The sequence below is a fragment of the Caretta caretta genome, chromosome 1 (assembly GCF_965140235.1).
Source record: "Caretta caretta isolate rCarCar2 chromosome 1, rCarCar1.hap1, whole genome shotgun sequence".
Classification (NCBI taxonomy): Eukaryota; Metazoa; Chordata; order Testudines; family Cheloniidae; genus Caretta; species Caretta caretta.
This window is the reverse complement of record NC_134206.1, coordinates 186,187,020-186,204,098: the sequence shown is the minus strand read 5'-3', so window position 1 is coordinate 186,204,098 and position 17,079 is coordinate 186,187,020. Positions and strand designations below refer to the sequence as shown.

Below are 17,079 nucleotides of genomic sequence, written 5' to 3'. Positions count from 1 at the left end.
CGGCTGCCAACTAGACATGGAGCCATTGATCACTACCCGTTGAGCCTGACAATCTAGCCAGCTTTCTACCCACCTTATAGTGCATTCATCCAGCCCATACTTCCTTAACTTGCTGACAAGAATACTGTGGGAGACCGTGTCAAAAGCTTTGCTAAAGTCAAGAAACACTACATCCACTGCTTTCCCTTCATCCACAGAACCAGTAATCTCATCATAAAAGGCGATTAGATTAGTCAGGCATATACTTTGTTGCAAGGATAGTCAGGCATATTTCCAGCAGTTGACAAGAACGTGTGAGGAACGGGGGGCGTGGGGGGGGGAATAAACATGGGGAAATAGTTTTACTTTGTGTAAAGACACAGCCACTCCCAGTCTTTATTCAAGCCTAAGTTAATTGTGTCCAGTTTGCAAATTAATTCCAAGTCAGCAGTCTCTCATTGGAGTCTGTTTTTGAAGTTTTTTTTGTTGAATAATTGCTACTTTTAGGTCTGTAATCGAGTGACCAAAGAGATTGACAGGTTTCAGAGATGGAAGTGTTCTCCGACTGGTTTTGGAACATTATAATTCTTGATGTCTGATTTGTGCCCATTTATTCTTTCACGTAAAAACTGTCCAGTTTGGCCAATGTACATGGCAGAGGGGCATTGCTGGCACATGATGGCATATATCACATTGGTAGATGTGCAGGTGAACGAGCCTCTGATAGTGTGGCTGATGTGATTAGGCCCTAGGATGATGTCCCCTGAATAGATATGTGGACACAGTTGGCAATGGGCTTTGTTGCAAGGATAGGTTCCTGAGTTAGTGGTTCTGTTGTGTGGTTGCTGATGAATATTTGCTTCAGGTTGGGGGCCAGTCTGTAAGCAAGGACTGGCCTGTCTTCCAAGATCCCAATGGCCCACCTTGATCATCACTACAAAAGGTTCTCTCCTCCCCCTTTTCCCCCCCGTAATAGCTCACCTTACCTGATCACTCTTGTTACAGTGTGTATGGTAACACCCATTGTTTCATGTTCTCTGTGTATATAAAGTCTCCCCATAGTATTTTCTACATGCATCTGAAGAAGTGAGCTGTAGCTCACGAAAGCTTATGCTCAAATAAATTTGTTAGTCTCTAAGGTGCCATAAATACTCCTTTTTTTAACTTGCTACATACAATTTATAGTGCATAGTCTTTAATGGCTTACAAATGTGTAAGCCCTGTTACTTGGCACAACATCTGCAAGAGAAGTTTACTGTGTCATTTCTTGGCAAATAAAGGGCCTGAGCTTGCAGACTTGACTCATGTGAGTCAGGGTTGTAGGATTGGGCTCCTAATACAGGTTTCAGCTTGTTCTTTTCTATAACAGACATGGTATGCCTCAAGGTGAACCAAACCACATATGCAGTCCTAGCTAAGGCAACTTCTGGTTGAGTGCCTTTATGAATGTCCTTTGATGTGGCAAATGACTTTTGTTTTGAGTCATGGCATATCATTCAGTAGGTTGCTTGCACCTAGGGTGACCAGATGTCCTGATTTTATAGGGACAGTTTTGATTTTTGGGTCTTTCTTATATAGGCACCATTTACCCCAAGCCCCTGTCCTGATTTTTGACACTTGCTGTCTGGTTACCATACCTGCACCTACAGAAAACCCACAGAGCATCTTACTCCGCGTCTATTTATGTACATCAGACACGCAATTTACTGATGCATTAAGAAGTTTAATCTAAATGTTTTACCCTTACAGGGGGAGTACCTATCATTGCTAGTAACTTTGGATGTACAGCAACAGATAGAATTAATCTCACTATTCCATGTGAGTTTGTATCTTCATGTTTCCCAACAGTGACCATCCCTGCTGTCTCTTCTGTTTATAATCTAGATGACTGATATTATAGAGCACTAAACTCTTTGTTTAGACTTTAACAGCCTAGAAGGGAGTTTTCAGCTTCTGATGTAGAGGAATCCCCCAGTGTTGAAAAGCACAGACGCACAGGGCCCGAAACTTGCACCACCAGCTTCCCCATGCGGTGCAGAGGGAATGCTGGGGTGAGCTAGGACTGGAAGGCACTGTGCTTCAGTGTCCTGGACTGGTGGAACAGCTGGTAGAAGTTACAGAAACTGGCTGACCATTGGATCAGGGAAGGTTGAAAGCGGCCTCCCAACCAGCTGCACAGACTGAGGTCAGCACAGAAGAGGATCAAGCTCCTTCTCTTTGTATTTCCTGTAAAGCACCAGCTGTACTTCTGGCATAGCAACAGCAACTTAAAAAAACCCAAAGAACTAGACAGGATCTTTGTAGACAACGTATTTTGTTGACAACGTAATATGTTTAGAGTCAACATACCGTACAATAAAATATTTGCAAGTGGAACACATTTCAAATGAGTAGAAACTATCTGCAATATATTTCTAAGACAAAGGGATCTCCTCACATTTATTGATATACACTCACATTTATTGATATCACAAGGTATATGCAATTCCTGGTGGCAGGGCTCAGAGAACTATATTGCATGATATGTCACCCCACCCTATCAGCTTAAATGCAGTTGTTGGTGTGGGTGAGGGGGAGTTGAGTTTTTGTTTAAGGGATGAAGCAGGAATCAGAAAATATTTTACCGCATGGTACTAAATTGCCTGGTTAAATATACTTCAAAGGTTTAAGTCTGTCTTTTTCCCTAAAAGTAATATTCCCTATTTTCTGGCTGCAACCGATATTATTAATGTATTAAGAAGCTGATTCAGGTATTTTTTTTATTGGACATTTTTAGGGCTGAAAAGGCTGTAGGAGAGAATTTCTCTCTAAAATGAGGCTATTAATCTCTGCAGTTTAAATACCCCCTTTTCTGCTCCATATATTAAAAACTTACTAATATAATGTAGAAAGCTCTTGTCCATAACTTTATTTAGACCAGCTTAATTTGGCCTGAGAATGATAAACTCAAACTACTAATTGGACACCTTGTCCCTATGTCTTAAGGAAGTGTGACCTAGGGATCTCTTGGTTCCAACTGGCTTGTTTTCTTCCTTCTTAACCCTACAGGACCCATCCTAAGGCACAGCCATGTCTCCCCAATACCGTAGGAGTCAATCCTGCATACTACTCTCCCTCCAGGAAAGACTCCATACCCGTATGAAGGTCTATTCTGCCCTCCTGTTGGTCCTATTGCTAGCTTCTTTGGTCCAGGATGTAAATGAACTAAGCCTGGTTTCTGGATATCAGGTAAGTTCAATACCTAATCACCCACTGGTACCTAAACTAAGGCCATGTCTACGCTACCTGAAATCGATGCAGCGGTGTCGATCTAATGGGTCTGGAGAAGACATGCTAAGTCGATGGGAGAGTGTCTCCTGTCGACATAGACTTACAGTGGTGTCTACACTGCGATAAGTTATGCCAGTTACGTAACTAAAGTTGACATAGCTTACAGCAATATTTTAGAGCAGCCCTAAAATGAGTTTTTGTAAATAAAAGATAAAATTATCATGGCACTTAAAAGCCTAACTCACTTTTGAAAATGGGCTGATGCATTTTGACCATCCCCATGCCCAGACATCTACAAAACAAAAATCTTTGTTATCCAAATGGCAGTTGCCCAGTGAGGACCACACACAACAGAAGGAATGATGGGAATTTACTGGAAGGCAAAGAATCCTTTTGGACTAAGCCAAGTAGGTAAACTCCTTCCTGACCTTCAGTCTGGTGCTCACTAGTTTCTGGTGTGTACCACTGTAATAGCAAAGGGGGAAGAGCCTGGCAACTCCTGAGCAAGAACACTTCCATCCTGGAGTAATCAATCCCAGAAGCAGTGGAAGCTCGCTTTGAATGTGGGGTCAGAGTGTCAAACAGAGGAGGGGAGGTTAGGTTGTCTGGGGATAGCTGCTCCCAGTTCCTGAGAATGAGGCAGGGCTTGGGCCTCAGGGGGCGGTGTGTGATTGATTGGGGGGGGGCGCAGAAACATAGAGCAGCCCCCACAATATTTCTATTGAGGAGGCACAAACCTACTCATCACTGTGTTCCCACACCTGCCTAAGACCCAGCTCCCAATGTTACGCTTAGCCAAATAGTGACAGATTGGGAGACTCTGCCATTCCCATGGTCCTCAGGCATCATGCAATTCTACCCCTGGACAAGGAGTGATAGAGAACATATGAGGTATCTGTGCACTGGGGGGTCAGGAAGCTGCCATCCATGGCATCCCGACCAGAGCCAGTCTTCTCTTCAGTGTGAACTACCCTGCTCAAAAGTAAGCTATCCAGTAACATTTGCCTTTTTTTTAAGCAGAGTATTGTAGTCTGAGGAATGTTCAAGGACACCTCTCTTGCTGCCAGTATTTCTAGAGAAACACCTTCTACGTCATCTGATTTAAAAAACAAAGATGATAACCTTTGAAGCAGCCCAAAGTGAAACACTCCACAAATAGCTTTAAAACAAATATTCTTGAGGCAGGTAGTGAAGCTGAATCTGGCTTTAACCAGATGGGGAAAACCCCTCTGCTATTAGCTTTTCTCCTGCTGGTATTTGGAGGAATGTTCAAGGGCACATCGGCTGTTGTCTGCATTTCTAGGTAGTAGATTTTGGACCTAAAATTTACTGGCCAGCTAGAAGAACAATACTGCAAAACCAATTTAGCTCTCACAGCTGAGCCTCACTTAACTGGAATTATTCATCCTTTCAGCTTGCAGAAATGGGTCTATGGTGGCCTTCTAGGCCCATACACCAAAAATAACTGTAAAACCACACACGTATCAGCAGAACTAGTGTCAACTAAAGATAATAAAGAACTTCATCATCAAACCACCCTCTTGTGATAAGCCTGAGTAACAACAGCACATTGCATGGCCTCTGAAAGCCAGTGTACCAAGAGGTGAAGGTAAAGTCTAGAGTCCCCTGAGAATGCCTCCCATGCAAGATGTACAAATCCATGGGCTATTGACTTGAAGTCCGCCACACTCTGATGTCCGGGGTAATATACTAGATGTATAACAAACCTCCTTCAGGTATTTTTTGTATCTATATAATAGGTCTGTAAATCTAGCTAACAAATTTCTCATCAATGTGTGTTGGGGCAGACACACTGTAAAAAGTGTTCCTTTTCAGACAGCTCTTTAAATGCTCCCTTTCAGCCAACAGAAAAAGAACCGAGGCAGTCACAGATGGCTAGTGAACTCACCTCCATGTTTTACTGAAACTGTGGGCACTATGGAGTGACGTAACCCTGGCTGTCTTTTCATGACAGTCTTTTCTTAGTCTCCTCAGATATGTACCTCTCCGGAGTGGCAGAGTGCCTGCTGGGGTAATTTTCAGGGATTAGTGACTGCTCCTTGTTTCCCCATCTGTAACAAAAGAGCATCTTCAAGCAAGAATGTAATAACTGTGTACAATAAGCATTCTCAAACTGTTTGGTGTTTTAGCCTGGATGGGCTCTTATGAGAGCTAGTGCCTCAGGGACACTGCCCCTCACATTTGTGATAGTCTGACTCATCTCCCCTCCCACCGCGGTGGCAACGACAGCAATTGCTTACAGGGAATAATAATACTGGGAAAGTTATTTATGCATGCCTGACTGCTTCTTTTTTGGGGGAAAAAAATTAGTCACGCTGTGTTTGCTCTTCGTTTCATCTCCCTGTGCCATCTGTTCTAAGCCGGCGGAGAAAAAACAAGGAGGAGAGCCAGGTCCTGTTAACCAACCAGCCCTCCATGGAAATTCAACAAGTATTCCATGGTCCATGGATCACTGTTTGTGAAACTTGGATCTATGTAAACCACCTGATTTACTTTACCCTGTGTAGGAGGCTGCCCCTCACAATTCTCAACTGAACTGGAACAGGGATGGTTGAAGAGTGAACATACCATAAAACATCTTGATTTATGTTGTGAACCCTAGGGGGTCATGAAAGGCACTGAAAATTTACTATCAGCTAAAGCAAAGACACTTTTTCTTCCCACTCCCAACCTTATCCTTCATGTCCAAGTATCCTCTGTCAACCTTTTGAACACACACACACACACACACACACACAATTTCAATAGGTTTAAGATTAGTGCTACTGTACAAGAGTAAAAAAAATATGTAAGGGGGTTGGGAACACTTGACTTTGAATAAGGGGTCCCTAACCTGCGAAGGTGGTGGTAAGGAAAGATAGTCCTTTTCAGTTAAATATGTTGGTGGAACATCTACTTTGACTTTTATAAAACATGTGCACTCACTGCCTAAGCCTCTAGCAAACGTACATTAATACTTCACGGCAGCATGTCAAATGTGACCGGCTAACACTTAACTGAACACAGTGGAGTCTTGGCTCCTTAAAACATGTGTTTCTCGGTTTGATCTATAAAAACTTGGGCAGTTTAAATCATTCTAGTGGCAACAAATGAGCTCTATTAACACAACACATGGCACAGACAACCCCGTAACTGGCAAAGATCCATATATTTCAGTCTACAGAATTAGAAACCTGCACTTTCAGAATATTGACTGGCCCTCCAGAAAGATTCTATTTGCTCACCAAGATACCTTTGAGATAAAGCTGCTCTCATAAGTATTCCATTGGGGTCACAAGCAAAAACGAGCATGCCAGTATTCAACTGTTCTGTGCAAAACAGGAGAACATTAAGCAGTGTATGGTTAACCCTGGAAAACGCCAAAGTTAAAATTTGTATGTACAATCCCCACTTTGCTCCCTTTATAGACAATCATAATCCATAAGCATCAGTGATGAGCTGCCAAAATCTTAACGGGTTCCCTCCTCACCCCACGAGGGGGTCGTTGCCCACCCCCCCCCCCCACCCGGAGCCCTGTCCCCTGAACCGGGCAGGAGGGTATTGTGGGCCACCGTAGTGGATGCCCACCCCATCCCTAAGAGCCAGAGGCACCCGCCAGGGGGTGAGGTGGGGAGTCCCGGAGGTGCTTACCTGGGGCAGCTCCCAGGAAGCATCTGGCAGGTCCCTCTGGCTCCTGGGAGCAGTCGCTCCCACACTGATCACATCAAAAGTGGCACCTTAGGCGCTGACTCCCTGGGTGCTCCAAGACTGGAGCACCCACTGGCAGCTCCTCAGCCTGCGCCCAGGCCCATATCAACTCACCTCTGCTGAATGCGCTGCCCCACTCTGCTTCCCCCCCCCCCAACCGCGGCTTCCCGTGAATCAGCTGTTCCGGCGGGAAGCCTGGGAGGGCTGAGAAGCAGGCGGCGGCTTCACACTCAGGCCGAGGGTGGCGGAGGTGAGCTGGGGCGGGGAGCGGTTCCCCTGCGCTTCCCGCCCCCCCCCCCAACGGGTTAACTGCTGCGGCACGGGTGGCCCTCCTCGCGCTCCCCTCCGCCTCCTGGGCCTGAGCAGGAAGCCGCAGCCTGCTTCTCAGCCTGCCCCAGCTGATTCATGGGAAGCCTGGTGGGGGCAGAGAAGCAGAGCGGGGCGGCGTGTTCAGGGGAGGAAGCAGAGGTGGAGCAGAAGTGAAATGGAGCCGGGGGTGGGGCGGGGAGCTGCCGGTGGGTGCTCTTCACCCACCAAATTTTCCCAGTGGGTGCTCCAGGGTTGGAGCACCCATGGAGTCGGCGCCTAAGGCGCCACTTTTGGCTGGTTAAATTTAGAAGCCCTTTTAGAACTGGTTGTCCCTCACGGAACAACCGGTTCTAAAAGGGCTTCCAAATTTAACAACTGGTTCTAGCGAACCAGCTCCAGCTCACCACTGATAAGATTACATAACGCTTCTCAAATCGTATCATACAAGTGTGTCATCTCGTAGTTTTGTCCCTTTTTATTTACTCTAACTTCATCATTGTCTAATATCGCTAATATCATTGACTTGGACTTTTTATATGGTGGTAAGCTTTCCTCTCTCGCGATGGTGTCCATTTTACAGGTTCTGTAAACATTCATGTGAGACAAACAGGGATATGGTGATTTCAAAATGTGAACTTGCCCAAGGGCAGCTTGTTGTATTGCATTCTAGACAGTTGCTCTGCCTGGGAAAGCTGTTTGATGCCTCGCAGAAGTCCCATCAGTGAGAGCAATCTGGAGCTATAGCCTTTGAATGAGACTCACCGATAGAATTGGCTGTGAAAAACGTTGAGGTTTTGGAAAAGTCCCACCCTACCTGAGATGAAAAGCCAAAACATTCACCTTTTTGTGTGGAAGTCAAATTCCAAAATTTTGTTTCAGAAAGGATGGCATGTTCTGACACTGGGAATGTTTCCCAAATGAAATATGCTTCCCACACTCCCTGGGCTCCCGAAAGCCTGTGCTGCCAGGGAAGCAGCTGGGTGAGTTGGCCAAAAAACAGGCAGGTTTCTGTCAAAAGTTTTGTCAAAAATCACCACAAACCTGTAGAGCATTTAGATTTCAGCAAATTGGCATTTTCTAACCAAGAGGGAGTGTCTGTTAAGAAATTCTTCTGCTACACCTGTGTTCCTTGTCTTTCTGCCACGTTACCCCGAAGGAGTTAAACTAGTAACCAGGGGGCCACAGCCTAGGTGCAACTTTGGAGAAGTTGTGCGTAAGCAACCAAGAGCGGGATTGGGGGAAAGCTCAGGAGGTCTTCCACTGACAGTCTAACCTACCTTTATGGTGCATCCCATGTCCCCGGGAAGGGAGTTAAACAAGTGATCTGAGCCTGGGAATGTGCCTTAGAGGGACAGTCCTAAAAACAGTGACTAGACTCTGTCTAGACCCCCATATTAGGGTTTTCTTCCTGGAAAGCAATTATTTGCTGCTCCCATGTGCTTTTTTGGTAGATTAAGGTCTAGCCTACGCTAGAAACTTGCAAGTATAATGGTGTCTGTTAGGGGTGTGATTGACTGAATTTACGACATTTCTATACTGGCAAAAGCCCGAGCGCAGAGACCGTTACACTGACATAAAGGTGCTTTTGCTGACATAGCTTATTTGTCTCTGGAAACAGGTGGGAAATGCCACAGTTAGAATGGGTAACACACTCTAATTCATGGAAATATATTTTGTACAAAAGTTTGCTTTTAAGAGGAGTAATACCAGCAGGAAATGGTATCTGAATGTAGACCAAAGAAACAGGTAAGAATTATTTTCTACAGGAACTTTTCTGTATTAATCTCACTTCTGGGTATGTCAGGCCTTCTGTTGGAGACACTTTGATTATTAAATCAGGCCTTTTAAGCTTCTAGTGCTTGGTGAACTCATTTTCATTTCTGATAGGAAAATAACAGACTGTCACACAAAGCCTTTTCCTTTGCATAATTTTCTAACATACTTGTGACACATGGCATAGATGACAGTGAAAGACTTAAAATTTAAGCTGATGATTCAGAATTAATAATGAGAAACAACTTTATTATTGTCTCGGGGATTCAAAACAGGTTGCTGATTGTCTAACACCATTTGCACAACTTTAAATGGCATACACACAAACCAGGAAACCTGTGCTTCATTACAACTGCTAAAATCTCAAATCATATTGTAGCCATAGGATAAAACTACCTCTAGAAGTGTATTGCAAGTTTTTATACTTTTTTCTTTTACTTCAGAAACCTTACTAGTGTGATCTTTTAGAAGATATTCAGAAGAGTGCCAATAATGCTGCAATAGCAAAGCCTTTAAATACCTCAAGACAAGAAAGCTTAAATTCTGCTTTACGTTCGGACTGCCAAGGATGCCTGTAGACTGCTTCCCCACTCCCTTTTAAGCCGCCGAAGTAGAAAATTCTTGGGTAGTCTGATGCTGTTATCTTTAGATCTAATGAAGACTTTCAAAGCCTGTTGCATAAGAAAATTCTAATGTAAAGGAATGATCATTTCACAAGCTTTGTTTTTTCTGGACATTAGAAGCTAAAAAGAACGGACATTTTCTATACTGCACAATATTTCTTTGAAATGCTTCACTTTGGTGCAAGACAGCACACACAAATTTCACAGCTGGGTTTGTTGACAATGTTTAAGTGAATCAGAAAGCGAAGAAAAAAAAGAAATACCAGAGATAAAGTAGACCCCACTGCAAAATGAGGGAGCCAAAAATCAGTAAGTCCAAGTTGGCTAAACAACTGACCAGCTCCTTTATGATCAGCCTTTAAGAATATAAGGAAAAGAGGATTGAACATTTTGAAGTAACAAAGAGTTTGTCAACATGCAGAAGCTGCTGATTACAGAATAAAAAGATGAGGAGATGCTTGGGAAAACTGATGATTTGTAGTAAGACTTGTTTTTTGGGTATTACAGTAGTACCCACTGGCCTCTGTAAGGATCAGGACCCCATTGTGCTTGGCACTGTAAGGTCATGTCTACACCACAGACTTTGGTTGCTGCAAGTTAAGTCTGCATAAAGTTGCTGCAGTCAGTATATTGCTTTTGCACACTCGACTCTTTGTGTTGGCAGTGTGTGTGCTCACTAGGACTGCTTGTGCCAGTGCACCATGGGTAGGTATCCCAGTGTGCAACCTGCCAGTGCAGTGTGGTTTGGGAAGTTTTGGCAATGCATGATGGGACAGAAGCAAGTCACGCAAGGGTGACTGGGAACAAGGGGTCAACTTCCCAGCATGCAATTGTCTCCATCCCATAATGTCCTCAGTCAGTTTGGTGCCTTTGTTAAATATCTCATTAACCCGCATGGCCTTCCTTGCCGTCCACCATCTCTGACAGAAGCCTGGAGTCTGCACAGCTCCGCATGATTGTTTTTAAGTGTTGCAAGCACAAGGTGTGTGATCCTCTGGAGTTTGCAGAGCCGTAAGAAGAACCTCATCAGTGTAGAGCATAACAGTTTCTTGGAGGACAGATTGCTCTGGGACACAGCAAGAATTAATTCAAAGTCACTGGTGGCATTCTCAGAGCTGCTGCAGATGGTGGAGTGCTGCTTCTAGGCCTCAGAAACTTGGAGTAACTGGTGGGGTTACATCATAACACAGGCCTGGAATGATGAGCAGTGGCTGCAGAACTTATGAATGCTCAGGGACAGGAGAATGAGAGCTGCACTGACAATGGAGATGCGACTGGAGATCGTACTGTGGAAACTTCCACTGTGGGAGCCGTTGTTAGGCAATAAATAGTTTCCTGCTATGCAAGACAGTGATTCTTGGCAATGTGCAGGACACAGGATGGTTTTGCAGCTATGGGGTTCCTGAACTGTGGTGGAGCAACAGACAACCCATGCATCCCTATTTTGGCACCAAACCACCTTGCCACAAGCGTACAATCAGAAGAAAGGGCTACTTTTGTATGCTTATTCAAGCACTGGTGGATTACCAGGGATGTTTCATTGCTGGCTGGTCAGGGAAGGGGCATGAAGCTTGCATCTCTAAAGAATACAGAAAGCTACAATCAGGGACTTCCTTTCCCCATGGGTGGATTATCATTGGCAATGTTGAAATGCCCAAAGTGATCCTGGGGACCCAGAATACCCCTTGCTCGTGAAGCCCTATATCAGCCACCTTGACAGCACCAAGGAAAGATTCAGCTATAGAAGAACCTCAGAGATACGAATACCAGAGTTATGGACTGACCGGTCAACCGGACACCATAGGGAACTGGAAGTAACCAATCAGGCAGCAGCAGAGATTTCCCCCCTGCCCCAAATACTATACTATGCCTGTATTCCATCTTAAAGGTAGGCACATCTGCGCTGCCTGTCCCCGTCCCCATCCCTTACTGCCCCTTGCACGGAGCAGCCACTTACAGGTAAGAGGTGGTGAACGCTATTTTCCCCTCTCCCTGCATCCAATGCAATGTGGAAGAGTGGCAAGGGGTGTGAAGGGAGGCGCTGTAATGGAGTTCTCCATGGACTGCGAAAGGAGGTGAACCTGTGATTGTTGAACACATAGGGCCACAAGAATCTGCAGCATCTGTGATTCCAAATTATGTCCTGGTGCATCTCCCTCTCCTTCTGCTGAGACTCTGGGACCTTTCTCCAGTCTACCTCTTCAAACTGTCTGCAATATTCACCCTCCAAGCCCTTTGCGCACTGTCTTACAGGATCTCATTGAACAAGTCATCCCTCATCCTTTTCTTTCTCCTCTTTATCTGGCTCAGACATTCCATAGCTGTGGAAAGGGGAAATCCCTCAACGTTGCAATGGCAGCAGCTGCCGCTAAAACACCTGCAGGTACCATTGTCAGTACTGTCACAACAGAAGTCAAAAGTTAAGATTCAGAACTTCCTTCCCTTGCTCCCCAGAAGTTTTACACGAGGCATGCTTATTGACACTTCTGCTTTGGAGTGCTTGTGCCCAGTGCCACTCAGAGCACCAGCCCTGCTGAGTATGGCCTGCCAGCAGTGAGGAAAATGAGGGAATTGCTCAATTGCATGAAACTATGAGTATAGGGTGCTGGCAATGAATACTGGCACCATCTCCCACAGCCCGGGATGATTCCAGCTGCTCGCTCACTCCAGAGGGTAACAAAAGCAAAGAAAGCATGATTGCTGCTAGTGCCCTGAAGCCACCCAGGCCCATATGGTGCATGCCTGTGTTCCTTCCCCTGCACTGGGACTAACTGCATTGGGGTGGAGTCTGAAACAGGTCAAGTGAGCTGTAGCTCACGAAAGCTTATGCTCAAATAAATTTGTTAGTCTCTAAGGTGCCACAAGTACTCCTTTTCTTTTTGCGAATACAGACTAACACGGCTGCTGCTCTGAAACAGGTCCTGGTTTACCACACAGCTGCACCTCCCAATCTGCATGTCAACCATCCTCCACCTCCACACTGTTCATGCTACAGGCCCGTGACTCAGGCTCCACAGTGGTCTGTGGGATAGGAGTGGGGTCTCTGCCAAAAGGCTCAGCACTGGATTGAATGTTGGCCTCTGTAGCCTTCTGTTATATGCCTGCCGCAGTTCCTTTGTTTTCATGCAGCACTGCTGCTCATCCTTGCCACATCCCTTACCCTGTCTCCCCTGTGCAATCTGCTTGTAGATGTCCACATTCTTACAGTGGATCCATAGTGGTGTTTGCACTGTCTCTTCTCGCCACAGGCCCAATGTCTCTTGTCTAGTCCAAATGGGAGTGTGCTTGGAGTGTGTAGCCAGCATGGTCAGCTGGGCAGCTGCACACCAGAATGGAGAGCTGCTACATGTGCTCACCAAGCTGGGCAATCAGGAAAAGGCATTTCAAAAATTCATGGGGCTCTAAAGGAGAGGTGGCCCTTCCGGTCTCCGTGACCCTGGGGCAGTGGAGGTCACAATTGTGAGCAGAGCAGTCAGCATCGGGTATTGTGGTACAGCTGCTGGAGGACTATGAGGATTAACATAGTAATGTAGCATCTACTCTTGCACTGTGTTGACCTCAGTACACATAGACTATGGCTCAATGCCACTTGGGGAGGTGGTGGTGCTGTGTTGCTGTAATGGGGCATATACGTTGGCAGGAGACACACTTAAGTGTAGACACGTGCCCCAACTAGGTTGACACTAACTGGCTTAAGTCAACCTACCTTTGTAGTGTAGACCAGGCCTAAGAAACACCTAGTCCCTGCTCCTAAGATCTAACAATCTAATTTGCATGTCAGTTCCTAGGGGAGTTAGCAACTGCAGTCACTCAACCATGGCTGCTTTTTAAGAAAACAAAACAACCGAACAAGCAAAAAAAGCCCCCAAGGCATTGGAAAAGAACAAATGTGTCTCCAGGTTTTTTTTTTTATCTTGTAACTTCAGTCCTTGGTAAAATAATTGATTAAATGAGAGAGAGCTTGAACTTCAGTATACTGGAACCATGTATAATAGACAATATGGATGTGTCAACAAATGCTGCAAGGCAAAGTTGAACGCTCTTTCATTATGGAACAGCAAAATTAGTGCACAAACAATTTAATAGGCATAGCTGCAGAAAGGAGGGTGAAGTGTTGCAGGGGGAAGACCCTGCCTATAAGCTGTGGTATGAGCCAATGTGCTGGAGAGGGAGCCAGGCCAGAAGCTGCTGCGGGGTGAGCTTCCACTCCAACATCACCCGGGACCTCTTGCCCCTGGGGACAGGGCCCAAAACCTCTGCAGGCCTCCTGCCACACTTTAAATGGTGTTACCCAGCCGCTGATAGGTCTAGTACGCCTACTAAAAGAAATTATGGTTGAAAGTGCTTCAAAGGTATTAGTCTAACAGTACCACAAAATTAAACTTCACATACGTTCTGCAGCTTCAAAGAATATACAATGTTAGCAAGTCTGGAAATGAGCAATTAAGGGATCCCGCCAGTTCTATGCTGCCATATCATCCTTCTTTACTCCACCTAATTTAAGCATTGCCAACCCTAAGCATTCAGTCATGAGATTTTAAAACAAAATGTTGGGGTTCTTTTCATTTGTCCTCTGGTTTCTGAGCCTTTAGTATGCACTTGGGTTGCATTTTCAAGCTTTTACCCACAACTCAACTCTCCCCGCCGCCTTCCCAGAGATTCTCCTGTGATCACCTGGCTACAGGAGTTGGGGCTTTAAGAAAATTTTTTGTAAAACATGCGATAAAATTGTTAGTTGGTAACATTGCAATTACACCACCCACCCAGCCTTAACTTCGCGCCCTTGTTTTGTTCTGTAATGGATATACTTTGTTGGATGCATTCTCCTGATTTTATATAATTATTACTGAATGTGTAGCAAAGATTTAACGGAATATATTCCCTGGGTACACCTGGATATGCCAGAGTTCTAGATGTTCTTATAGTGTGCTGTGTTGGTGGAGTGGAAAACTTGTATCCGTATAACTAACCATTTTGGTGTTTATGAACTATGCTGATTACATACATAAATCTAAAATATGTAATGTTATTCTTGAACGTTCATATTTTTAACTATACAAGCATAATTAAGTTTTATTGCAGACTCACTTAGAATTTATAAATGTTACTGTACCATATTGGAAATGGATCTCCTGCATAGAAAACAAGATCCAGGAGCTATTGGAGAGACAAGGTGAGATGCAGGACTGGATGGAAATAAGTCAGGAGTGAAGAGGAAACCCTGTATGTCACCAGCACAGAGCTGGCAGTTAAAGCCTTATGAATGGATACTGCCCTTTAGAGAGTGTAGGTAGAGGAAGAAAAGGAGTGAGCAAAGGACATAGCTTTGTGGGAGGACCTACTGGAATGACTAGCATTATAGAAGAGAACCTGGAATGAAAGAGTCCGGGTCTTCACTACCAAATTTTGCCACCAGAGCTGTGTCACTGGGGGAGGTGGTTTAACTATAACGGCAAAAGAACTGCTTTTGCCAGTATGCACTGCAATTCTGCTACACCAGCAAAGTTATATAGTGTAGCTAGCCCTGAGTCATGCAAAGCAAAGGAGGACAAGATTTCAAGAAGATGGGTATGAAACACAGTATCAAAGCAGATGGAAAAGGTGTGAGGTTTATGCAGACCACTTGAACACTGGGCAGGCACTGCCTGTCATAGATTGGCCACCTCTAAGTTAATGCACAAAGGACAGGTAGGCTTAACATTGCAACACCTAGCTGTAGGCGCCGTGCCACCTAACAGAATCCACAGTCCCAAGTTAGATGTCCAGGCTCCCTGTACAATGAATGAGGCCACTTAGGGAACATCTACACCTCAAAAACAAAAAAACACCTCACCTGCGGCAGCAAGTCTGAGCCAAGGTCGATTGCCAGGAGCTAAAGATAGCAATGTAGACATGGTGGGCTTGGACTGGTGGAGGGGTGGGCAAATGTTTTGGCCTGAGGGCCACATCGGGGTTCTGAAACTGTATGGAGGGCCAGGTAGGGAAGGCTGTGCCTCCCCGAACAGCCTGGCCCCTGACTCTCCCCCTCAGAACCCCCAACCCACCCTGCTCCCTGTCCCCTGACGGCCCTGACCCCTACCCATACCCCCCAACTCCTGACAGGCCCCCCGGGACTCCCAAGCCTATCCAACCGCCCCCTGCTCCCTGTCCCCTGGAACCCTCTGCCCCTTATCCAACCCCCCTTATCATGCAGCTCAGAGCAGCATGAGCTCACAGCCCTGCCGCCCGGCCGGAGCCAGCCACGCCACCCGGGAGGAGCGGCGGGCCAGAGCGCGGGCAGCGCAGCAAGGTGGGGCTGTGGGGGAGGGGGGACAACAGGGGAGGGGCTGGGGGTTCAGGGGCCTGGGCAGGGTGGTCCCATGGGCTGGATGTGGCCCACGACCGTAGTTTGCCCACCTCTGGGCTGGAGCCTGGGCTCTGAAGCCTGCCTCCCCCACTGGATTAGGGCTTTTCTTGAGAAAAACAACATGAGGTGGTGATGGCACCCCTCTTACACTCAGTGGTTAGAGCATTTGCCCAGGATGTGGGAGACCTGGTTGAAATTCTTCTTCTCCCTAGTTCAGAGCAGGGACTTGAAGCCACATCTCTTCCCACCCAAGTAAGCACCCTGACCATTGGGTTATGGAGTATTCTACGGTGAGTCTTTCAATCTCTCCTGTGGAAGTTGTTCTATTTTGTACAAAATACACAATGAGCCAGAGATAGTGAGAATGACTCAATAGGTCAATGGTTAGGGCATTCACCTAGCCCTGGTCTACACTAGGACTTTAGATCGAATTTAGCAGCGTTAAATCGATTTAAACCTGCACCCGTCCACACAATGAAGCCCTTTATTTCGACTTAAAGGGCTCTTAAAATCGATTTCCTTACTCCACCCCTGACAAGTGGATTAGCGCTTAAATCGACGTTGCCGGCTCGAATTTGGGGTACTGTGGACACAATTCGATGGTATTGGCCTCCGGGAGCTATCCCAGAGTGCTCCATTCTGACCGCTCTGGACAGCGCTCTCAACTCAGATGCACTGGCCAGGTAGACAGGAAAAGAACCGCGAACTTTTGAATCTCATTTCCTGTTTGGCCAGCGTGGCAAGCTGCAGGTGACCATGCAGAGCTCATCAGCAGAGGTGACCATGATGGAGTCCCAGAATCGCAAAAGAGCTCCAGCATGGACTGAACGGGAGGTACGGGATCTGATCGCTGTTTGGGGAGAGGAATCCGTGCTATCAGAACTCCGTTCCAGTTTTCGAAATGCCAAAACCTTTCTGAAAATCTCCCAGGGCATGAAGGACAGAGGCCATAACAGGGACCCGAAGCAGTGCCGCGTGAAACTGAAGGAGCTGAGGCAAGCCTACCAGAAAACCAGAGAGGCGAACGGCCGCTCTGGGTCAGAGCCCCAAACATGCCGCTTCTATGATGAG

The 17,079-nt window shown here is 46.0% G+C and overlaps 1 protein-coding gene across 6 annotated transcripts in view; it reads right to left on the bottom strand.

The window, feature by feature from the left end:
* The window catches only part of HTR1F (5-hydroxytryptamine receptor 1F), a 226,172-nt gene that overhangs the window by 20,728 nt on the left and 188,365 nt on the right, over positions 1-17,079 (bottom strand). For 4 of the 6 annotated variants that reach the window (XR_012664343.1, XR_012664342.1, XR_012664348.1 and 1 more), the window contains exon 3: positions 5,159-5,321. The exons of the other annotated variants lie outside the window; for them this stretch is intronic. The gene's annotated coding sequence lies outside the window, so the exon portion shown is untranslated. The remainder of the gene's footprint in view (positions 1-5,158; positions 5,322-17,079) is intronic. 6 annotated transcript variants of the gene reach the window in all.